The sequence below is a fragment of the Danio rerio genome, chromosome 22 (genome assembly GCF_049306965.1).
Source record: "Danio rerio strain Tuebingen ecotype United States chromosome 22, GRCz12tu, whole genome shotgun sequence".
In the NCBI taxonomy this organism is placed as follows: Eukaryota; Metazoa; Chordata; class Actinopteri; order Cypriniformes; family Danionidae; genus Danio; species Danio rerio.
In genome coordinates this window covers 16,976,144-16,987,500 of record NC_133197.1, presented here as the reverse complement: position 1 = coordinate 16,987,500, position 11,357 = coordinate 16,976,144, and the positions used below count along the sequence as shown (strand labels likewise).

At 29.3% G+C, this 11,357-nt stretch overlaps 1 protein-coding gene across 2 annotated transcripts in view; it reads right to left on the bottom strand.

Moving 5' to 3' along the window:
* Positions 1-11,082, bottom strand: part of fam163ab (family with sequence similarity 163 member Ab) — a 13,936-nt gene extending 2,854 nt beyond the window's left edge. Inside the window, exon 1 of one of the 2 annotated variants that reach the window (NM_001099429.1) lies at positions 10,947-11,082. The gene's annotated coding sequence lies outside the window, so the exon portion shown is untranslated. Of the gene's footprint in view, positions 1-9,068; positions 9,229-10,946 lie in introns of those variants that run through there. The other variant, XM_068216190.2, reaches the window with a different exon arrangement.
* Between the last annotated feature and the right edge of the window lie 275 nt (positions 11,083-11,357).

The window sequence follows — 11,357 nt, the reverse complement described above, 5'->3', positions numbered from 1 at the left end:
TGTACAACAGCAGCTACTGGCAATGTAGAATCTGTCAGTGTGAAGAGCTCTCGCTGACAGAGTTTGAGCAGCAGAGCAGATCTGATTAACTAATGCAATCATACAGATGAAGACACAGACACACCTGATGCTCTCTCTCTCTCTCTCTCTCTCTCTCTCTCTCTCTCAGGAAAAAAAACCTCTTGACTTTATTAGGAAGCAGAAATACTGGGAGCAGGTCAATTAAAAAGCACTTGCCTTTTCATTTATCCACTTAAGGCCACATAATTTTAATTTTTATTATAATAAAAGCATGTTTTAAAAAAATAAAAAAATAATTAACATTCATAATAACAATATATTAATAGAATAATAAAAAGCACCCGCTGTATCTGTGTAATAAATGGAATAAAGTACTTCCTGGTGGTTGTTTTCGCAGAATAAAGCCCTTCAGAATAAATTCCCCATTCAGTATTCTGTCATAACAAAAGCCTGACAGTACTTCATCCCTTACTTAAAAATCCCAAGTTACTGTTGATTTATTAAAGTTAAAGGTTAAAAAATAATAATAAAATGTCCTTTAAACACTGCATAAAATCAAAATGTCAGTTTGACGGCTTGGCTGTAATATTTGCCACGGCCCTCCAATCATTGGTTTGCTGTAAGTGAAAGATAAAAAGTGAATAATAGCTTTTAGATTTCCCTTTTTGCTCATGTCTGCTTTTAGTAAATTGCTTTTAACATCCTTCATTCATAAATGAGCGCAGATGAAAGGACCTGTGAAATACTGGGGAAGGCTGTAGTGTGGGTGATGTCAGTCAGCAACTCTGACCTGCTCAATCATAAATCCAGAGCCACTCATACAGTACATGAAGAGCTGCTTCATGTAGTTAAACACGCTGCAGTCGCTGTCATCGCTCATTTTGATCAAATATGATTGAAATATTAACAAATGTTCAAATATGTTTAGATAAAATATATTGGATTTGTAAAATAACGGCTAAATAAAATGAAATTATACATCTGATATATAATATTTATAAAATGCTGCATATAATAAAAGTTAAGAAGTGTTTTTACAAAAAATTTATTAAAATGATTATAAAAAAGCATTTTTGATAAATTAAACAAAAAAAGTTGTAATTCTAAGTAATATTTTATATAAGTCAGTAATATAATATTTAAAAAATATATATAAAGTGATATTAAGGTTTGTATTTGACAAGTAAAAAAAATATTATCTATCAATTAATTATTTTTTACTTGGATTGTAATATGTTTTTATTAAAAAATAAATTCAAAATAAATGAATATTATAATATAATAAGCTATAATAATTATAAATGATAAAAAAATTTGAGACAACATAATTTGCAGAAGCTAATTTAGTTTCTAAACTCTATATTCACTGTCCGCATGCCTGACTGCTTTCTCAACTGTTCATTCATTCATGTCGAAGCTGACTGTCCTGCTTCTTCACCATAAGCAGCTTCCGTTTTTAAAAAGCTGTCCAGTCTCATATTTTCCATATGTGCTTCACCTCAGTCGCTGCATGCTTGGAAGAGATTTTTTTGGAAAGCACTCAAAGTTTTAGAAGATTAAACATCAAAGTAAACATCATATAAATCTAATCTACTGTTACTTCACAAACATGTGGATGAGCATTAGCGGTCATTGATTTTCATGAGCATCCTTCAGTCTCCCTTCTAAGGTCACTTTTACCGTTCCTTGGTTAAGTTCCCTGACCAACATGAATCCATATGTGAGGGGATGTTGAGAGTTTGCATTGGTTTCACAACAAATGCACTAGTCTGACCATCAGAACAGGGAAAAAAGAAAAAAAAACTTTAAAAAAAAACAAACTCTTAATTGGAGACATTTCTAAGTTTGCGGAAATGTGTTGGGGACCCTAAAAAGTGAAGAACCTATACCTCCTGTTGCGAGTCAGTGATGTTGTCAGAAATCTGAGAGGTTTTGTTTATTTTAACATCCTGGTTGAATGCTTCCATGTTGTTTGTATATTTTTAGTTCTGAGAGTACTCTTGCTAATATACTGTAGGATCAAAATAACATTTTATTTAACGTTAATTGTTCAATTTATCAGATTATTAAGCTACAAATATATGAACAACAAAGAACCTTAAAATCAGGATGTTAAAATAAAGAAGACAAAACTCAGCTCTCTGACAACACTGACTTTAAGCAGGAAATAGTCAGGTATGTGACAGAAGTTGGGTGTAATGCGTTCCACAGTAACGCGTTACTGTATTCTATTACATTTTTGGAGAACGCAGTAATGAAATGAATTACATTTTAAATTTGTATAATTTGATTACAGTTACTAAAGTCAGTGTAATTGCGTGACTTGCGTTACAAATATAGTTTTTAGAAGAAGAAATGCTTCTTTTAAATCATGTTTTCTGCTGCAGCGTCAGTTAATAAGCACACGCTTTTAAATTGCTGGAGAACACGAGCTGAAATAGCTGCTGTTGAGAGTGTTTGCTTCTTCAAGTGGAAATACATTACTTTGATTTTATTAAGCGTAAAACAAAAATATTTATTAAGCGTAAAAACAAAAATCCAACTGCTTTGAACTTGACCACTGACCAGCAACTTGTTCAGCAAAAAGCATTCTATAACAATACTCGTCACCAAGGAGGACACTGGCGCCCAAAAACATGGCGGCTCAACTCAGGCTAAACAGGTGAAGGTATCTTCTGAATGTAAAAAGAAGCGCAGCTACTTATGGGGCCGTTAACATATTGCGCCTCTTGTGCACGCACACATATTGGGAGTGCATATTGTGTGCGCTCGCATTTCCAAGATGCCCACAGTTGAAAACCACGGGTCGGGTCACATGACAAGAACTGACCATGAACCAGCTTCATACTTTGCAAGGAATACATACATTTAGGTAGACTAATGCAGACAAACACAGAACACCCAAGCACTGCAAGATTTTTTCATATTATGGATGTCAGTGGTTACAGGTATCCAGTTTTCTTCTTTTGCGTAAAATAAAAGACAAACCGGTTTGGAACAAGTAAATGATGAGAGAGTTGTAAGTTTTGGACAAAATTTTTTGGGCAGAAAATTACTGTGCTGCTGTTTATTTAGTATTTTTATAGGTATATTTTATATGTTTCAAAAGTAACTTCAAAGTATAGCAAATAGTAATCTGATTACTTTTTACATTAGGTAATTAGTAATGTAATCAGATTACAATTTTCCAGTAGTAATCATTCATTCAATCATTCATATATTCATTTTCTTTTCGGCTTAGTCCCTTTATTACTCTGGGGCCGCCACAGCGGAATGAACCGCCAACTTATCCAGCATATGTTTAACACAGCGGATGCCCTTCCAGCTGCAACCCATCACTGGAAAACATCCACACACAAAAACTGACAGGGACACAAGATTAATTACAGTCGTCTATGGTCAGTTTTCTTTTTTTAGCTAAACTTTGCATTTATATAGCTAAACCATAACTTTTAGTTCTAGCAGAATTATTATTAATTTCTAACAGTTATTTTCAATAACTGTAAAAAGATGTTTTCTGACAGAAATAAAAGCCAAACACAATTATATTATATAATTTATAACTTTTTTAATAATAGCAATGTTTTTATAATAGCTGATTTTAATAGGTTTAATAATTGATTGCACCAAAACTTTAAAAATAAACAAAATAATACATAAATTAAATATTCCAGGGGACTGAATAGTATAGTTGCAATAAAATTGTAATAAAATATAAATAAACAATGGTTTCAAATAATATTAATTAAAACAATATATAATAATTATTCATAAATGTTATACTGTTGTGAATTTTTGTTAGTTTAAATAATAAGAAAATATTAATATCCAAAGAAGAACTTGAATGTTGCCTTTTCTGATTATTTAATTATAACATAATTTAAGATGAACGCATTAAAATGACTAAATTAACAACAAATTTAACAAAAACAAATAAATTTCTTAAATTTGAATAAAAAAGGCAATAAAATATTTGTATAATAATTAACTAAAACTACAACTAGAATCTTTTGTTACATCAGTATAAATTAAAATAAATTACATATTAAATTAAAACTAGAAATTAATTGGAGTCTAATAGAAAGGTTGACTGCAAGTTAATGCAATAAATAAATTAATATGAATATAAAACAATATCAAATAAATGTGAAATAAACAATGAAAGAATAAAATTACAACTAATTATATAAAGTTGAAGTCAGAATTATTAGCCCCCGTTTATTTATTTCCCCAATTTCTGTTTAATGGAGAGCAGATTTTTTCAACACATTTCTAAACATAGTTTTAATAACTCATCTCTTCTAATAACTGATTTATTTTATCTTTGCCATGATGACAGTAAATAATATTTGACTAGATATTTTTCAAGACACTTTTATACAGATTAAAGTGACATTTAAAGGCTTAACTAGGTTAATTAGGTTAACAAGGCAGGTTAGGGTAAGTAGGCAAGTTATTGTATAACAATGGTTTGTTCTATAGACTATCGGAAAAATATATAGCTTAAAGGGGCTAAAATTTTGACCTTAAAATGTTTTTTAAAATATTAAAAACTGCTTTTATTCTAACCGAAATAAAGCAAATAAGACTTTCTCCTAAAGAAAAATATATTAACAGACATACTGTGAACATTTCCTTGCTCTGTTCAACATCAGTTGTGAAATACTTAAAAAAGAAAAAAAATTCAAAGGGGGGCTAATAATTCTGACTTCAACTGTATGTATATATATATAAATATATATATATAGAAGAAAAAAAGAAGTCAAATTTACTAAAATCAACTTTTCTAAAAAAAATTAAAAAATAAAAAAAAAAGAGAAAAATTGTAATAAATAAATTATAGTTCCCTATATTGTGCATTTTTTCTCCAATCAGGAGCTCAGCAGTCTGAACACATGCTGTAGGAGCCGTCTATACGTCCTCCACAGTCCCATCATGCCCCTGTTCAAGGCCCGAGGGTGCGTGTGTGCTGCTGCAGGATTTATAAAGGTTTCATATGAGAGTCTCAGACCAAGGTCAACCCTGACTGTATTAGAGAGCAGCTCCAGTATCAAGCTACATAGAAGCACTGAGTCATTTAGAAGAGCTTTTGGAAGCCAGCTTCAGGTTATGGCTGTATGATAATAACGCTTTCTTATTTTCATCGCAGAATTGAATGTTGACATATTATATAAATATGAATATAAATAATGATTTCCTCCATACTTATTTGTTATTAAAATAAAGAAAAATAATATAGATACAAATCTGAATTACTACCAACCAAAATCAGTGTAATGATATTTGTTTATTTCAAGTTAAAATAATAATAATAATAACCTGTAAATTTTCTACATTTAATTTAATAAATTAATAATTTGTTAATTTTGAATTATTCAACTAATAATGTTATTGTTATTATTATTACTTATTTATTTTATTATTATATAAAATTAACAACAACAATAATATTATAAACAACATGGACAAAATAATAAAACTAAGCCTATTTGCATAACCATTTAATTGATCAAATTTTATTACTAAAAAAAATTATTCAATTATGTTATTCAAAACATATTTATAATAAATAAACAATGTTATATTAGTATTTCAATAATCAATGATTCCATTTACTTATTAAATACTAAGCAAAATTTAACATTTTAAAAATTAAATAATCAGATTATTATTATTATTACTACAATTATTTGATGATTATGTAAAATTAATTAGTAATTTACATTGTTTTAGAAATGCCAACAATAATAATCTGCTATTATTATTAATTAACAACATAGAAAAAATAGTAAAACTAAGTCTATTAGCACAACCACATAATTAAATTAGCATATACTTTAATAATGTTACAGTGTTATTTTAACAATTAAATAATGTTATATTAGTATTTTATTAATCAATTATTCCATTTATTTACTCAAATGTTCAGCAGAATTTACATTTATCATTATTATTATTATTATTATTAATAAATTATATATATATATATATATATATATATATATATATATATATATATATATATATATATATATATATATATAAATACTACATATTTTTTTATAAATGCCAACAATAATAATCCACTTTTATTATTTTTATTGATATAAAAAATATATTAATATTTATATTATCATCATTCTTATCATTATTATGGTCAAAATAATACAACTAAGACAGAATAAACAATAAAACTAAGATATTTTAATAAACTTTATTATTTATTTATGTCATTTTAACATTTCAATAATTTTATATTAGTACTTAAATAATCAATTATTCAATTTATTGATTAAATATTAAGCAGAATAGCATTTAAAAAATTAAGTAATAAGATTAATACAATTATTATTAACAACAACAAAAACAATAATAATAATAATAATAATAATAATAATAATACATTTTATATAAAATTAATAAATACTATATAATGCTTTATAAATGCCAACAATAATAATGTGCTATTATTATTATTATTATTATCATCACCATCATGGTCAAAATAATAAGACTAAGACTATTTGCAAAAGGATATATTTTAATACTGTTATTCAATACATATTTATGTTATACTTACATTTCAATAATGTTAAAATAGTATTTAAATAATCAATTATTCCATCTATTTATTAAGTATTACGCAGAATTTAACATTGTAAAAATGAAATAATCAATCAGATTAATAATAATAATAGTAATAATAATAATAATAATAACAACAACAACAACAACAACAACAACAACAACAACAACAACAACAACAACAACAACAACAACATTCAAATATCTTATAGTAATCTTATAATTCAGCATTTTATATCATGAAGAGAATCGACTATTCACTGGTTATTTTGTATATCAATAATAATTGATTAACTCTAAAAAATAAAAAATGAAATTTCAAATCTTACGGGCAATACTTTCTCGAAACATAAATGTGTATAATTCATTTCTACTACAGAGGGCTGGAAGCAGATCATTGCATTAACCCATTCCCTGCCTCCAGGGTCCAGAAAGCATCTCTCAGCATTCATATGCCAGAATAATGACCTTTGCAGAAACTCCTATCTCCTTACAACACATGTACTCTATAGCTCAGTGAGGGAAATCCCCTTTTTGTAGGACTTTACACAATAAGTGTGCATTCTAGTAGAAGAATATTCTAATAAAGAGAACAACAACGATGTGCTCATTCTAAAAGATCACATAGAATAAGCTTGACTCTGATTGGCTAACCAACATTCTAATGTGTGTGGTTATTTTTATATATGGCAAACATTCTGCTAAAGCAGTTCCAAGCAGGTTGTGACCACATTAAAGTTCTATATCAGTATGCTGAATAATGTCAGCTATTTCCCGAATACAACAGTCAAACTATCAAATCGAAAAAACAGAAGAGTAAGAAATGAGTTCTACACGAGCAGTTTGAGGGCAAAAACCTGACAAATATCTTGAAATACAACATCAGAATAGTGATGTGGCAATCAAGTGGAATACTTCACTTTGGGATGTTGTATTATAGAAAAATAATGCAGAGGTGCCATTACACCTTGCATTATTTTCTAATAATCCAACAGCCCCGAGTTAATTATTCTACCTATACAACAGTTACAGCACACTCAAAAACTAATCCTGCTTGAAACTAGTGTAAAAAAAATCCTGGGTTCCACACAATCGATTTGTGTTGGGACAACATGAAGGAATTAAGTTGGATGATTAGTTTTTCCATATTAAGTAGATAGCACTTAAAACAACTAAGTTGTACCCTTAAAAAACTCACAAATTTTGTCGTTCCAGTTCATTTTAAATAAGCAATATAAAAAAAACTGCAAACATCATTGTTCATGAGTACTTTAGCTGTCCATTTAATTAATAACAACTAAACACTCTATAATGTTCATCGGAATCAAGCATTCAACAACTTACTAGTATAAATGATAACAATAAATGATTAATTTTTTTTCATAGCTATGTAATTATACTACTTTATTTTTTATTGTTTAAATTAATTTTTAATTAAATTTTTACATTTTTATTTAATTAAATTAAAAAAAATATTTAATTAAAAATTTAATTAAATTAGTTTTAAATCATTAATAAAAATTATTAACTTTACTGTTGATCATCAGTTGGCAGCATTAACACTTTAGGTTTTTCTGGCTTTCATATGGAGTTCTATGGAGTAAAACAACAAATTGTAGTGTGTGTGCATGAATACACTTACTATGTTCTGAAAGCTGAGGTGCTTATTATTCTCAGACATATCAAGGTAAGTGTGCAAAGGTCTCTCCCACACCCACACTATACTCCAAATAACCCCATATAAAAGCCACAAACTGTTGTTTTGCACTGCAAAGGTAAAATGAGACATTTACATCTTTTAAACACTCTTCCAAAAAACCACCAACAATCAAGAATGCATGATTGTATGGTGTCATGTCTTTTAAATCAAGCAATGTAATTATAATGGAAGTCAAAGAGGCAAAAACAGCCTCCAACATAATGAAAGGGTAGTCAATTTTGTTGTTGATTTTTTTTTCTTAGAATATGAGTCAAAATAAGGTTTGCCGCCAAAAATCATTCCATGTGCTGAACTACAGAGAAAGATGTGGTCAAATAAAAAAATAAAAAGTCGTTATAATGGAAGTCAATGGGGCAAAAACAGCTTCCAACATAACGAAAGGGTAGTTAATTTGCCCAGAGTTTGTTGTTGAGTTTTTGAAAAAGTTCAAAGTATTTTCCCAGAATATGAGTCAAAATAAGGTTTGCCACCAAAACTCCTTCCATTTGCTGAAAGAGAAAGTTGTGGCCAAATTAAATAAAAAAATTTCATTATAATGGAAGTCAATGGGGCAAAAAAGTCCCCAACATGATGAAATGGGCAATAAATTTGCCCAGTGTACTGTTGACTTTTTGAAAATTATTTTAGCATTTTCCCAAAATATGCAAAATAAGATTTGTCGCCCAGTTGTGGCCAAATTAAGACTCAAAATCACCTCAGAGTGTATGAAAACATCCCCAACAGCAAAAATCTACTAACTCACCTACAGCATATTCATAGGATAGAGCCCCTGTCTTCGCAGAATCGCCTTCAGCTTTTCAATAATTCAAAATAGCTCTTCCACAACAATATTCTTCCATCAGTGGGGCAGTTTTGCTCAGGTATACAGGTTAAGTTCAGCAGATGCTTTCTGGAAAAGCTTTTATTTCTGCATTTTCTGACAAAAGGCTTTTGAGTTGGGGTTAGACACAAAGCCCAGATGTAATCAACATGTCTGAGATTAGTGCACAGAAGGATCTTTGAGTAATCATAGAGACATATAGCATGGACATCTACTTAAAAAGGGATTAAAAGCCACTGCTTTTCGTCGATTTGGACATGTAGGATGATCCTGGAACTATATTTTTTATATCAGATTTAAGATGAGGTTATGCTTTACGAGGTACAAACGTCATCTACAGTATAACTAATCTTTTTCATCAAATGTTCAAGAAAAGATTATGAACTAGGATCAAGCCCGACATAAAAAAAATATAAATAAAATAAAAAATCACTAAAATGCTGACTTTTTCATCTAAAAGTTCAAAGTTTAGTCAATTAACTTACAATGTCCAGAAATAATGTTGTGATTCTGAGATGAAAGTCAATCTTGCAATTATGACTATAATTGTGACTAAGTCTATATGTCTTTTTTTCCTCATGACTACAAAACATAACTTAAACTTATGATGATGATATTCGCATGATATTCGCACATCTAAAAAATTGAATCGTACCTTTTTCATAATTATGAGTAGGTGATCTTGAGATTCTGAATTTATTTCTGGCATTAGGATTACTTTATATGTTGTACAATTAAATAGTTTTTCCCCTTAGAACTGCAAGATATAAACATTCATTCATTCATTTTCTTGTCAGCTTAGTCACTTTATTAATCCGGGGTCGCCACAGCGGAATGAACAGCCAACTTATCCAGCATGTTTTTATGCAGCAGATGCCCTTCCAGCCGCACAAGATATAAACATGAAATTGCTAAATATTTGCAACTTTCTCAGAATTGCGAGTTTAGAGGCATGATTTTCGCAAATCTAAAAAATGTAATCGTAACTTTTTCATACTTGTGAGTAGGTGATCTCACCATTCTGACTTTATTTCACGCAATTTGTTTTTCTTCAGAATCACAAGATATTAACTACGAATTAGAAAATGCTGTACTATTTTTCACATTGTGTTCCAGTTTTACTTTTTTGCTCATAACTGCAAGATTCTCCCAATTCTCAAAAATATAGCAATTTTAAGAAGTTCCAAGAGGTCAAATTGCAATTATTTTACACAACTGCGACTTAAAAATGAAACCTAAATTGTAAAGTTTTTTTTATTTCCAATGAAAAAAAGACAGAATTATAAAATCCTATAATTACTTTATTAGTTATCCAAATAAATAAATAAATAAATAAAGATTTCCAACCAAAAATTTTGTTGCTTGTTCAAACTACTTATTTAAAATGAGCTAAAAAAACAAACAAACACACATTTCTTGAGATTTCATTGGGACAACCTAAGTTTTTTATGTTCAATCCACATAAATTTGTAAAAACAATTAAGTTAACTTAATCGATTTGTGCTGGGACAACATGAATAAATTGTGTGGAATCCAGCATTTTTTACAGTGATCTAGCTAATGAAATATATTACACACAATTACATATCATTTTCATACACTGTGACTGGCCCCAACATGCTTTTTAGTTTTAACCAACAGCTTCTTGCCTACACCAATTTCTTTGTTATGCCTCTAATATTATTTCTAATATTCTAATATTATTTCTCCAATATTATTTCATCACAATCATTTGTTTAGAGCAGCCTAATACATGTGGATCTTTTCTTAAACAAATAACAAAGAGAAATCCAGCCCTACCTTCACTGTACGTCTGTATGTTTGGAGAGTCCGTAGAGGAAGCGCTCGATCACACCATCTCTCATCTGATTATTTCCACACAGAGGGGCTAAAACTTCTCTCCAGACCTGAAATCTGTCGGCTACATGTTTGGATCTGTGAAGCTCGTGGTAATGCCAAAGCAAGTACAGCAGAAAGAGCGAAAGGAGGAGTTATGAGGAGAGAGAGAGAGAGAGAGAGAGAGAGAGAGGATATATCTCTCACACACACTCACACACACAAAACTCTAAATGATAACAAGCTAATCGTAAAATGTTCATTGTTAAATACACTGTTATGTTTGGATTATTTATCACTACTATGTCATTTGTTTTCATATGTCCTATTTAATGTAATACTTGACTACAATTTACTATGGTTTGGAATTACAAT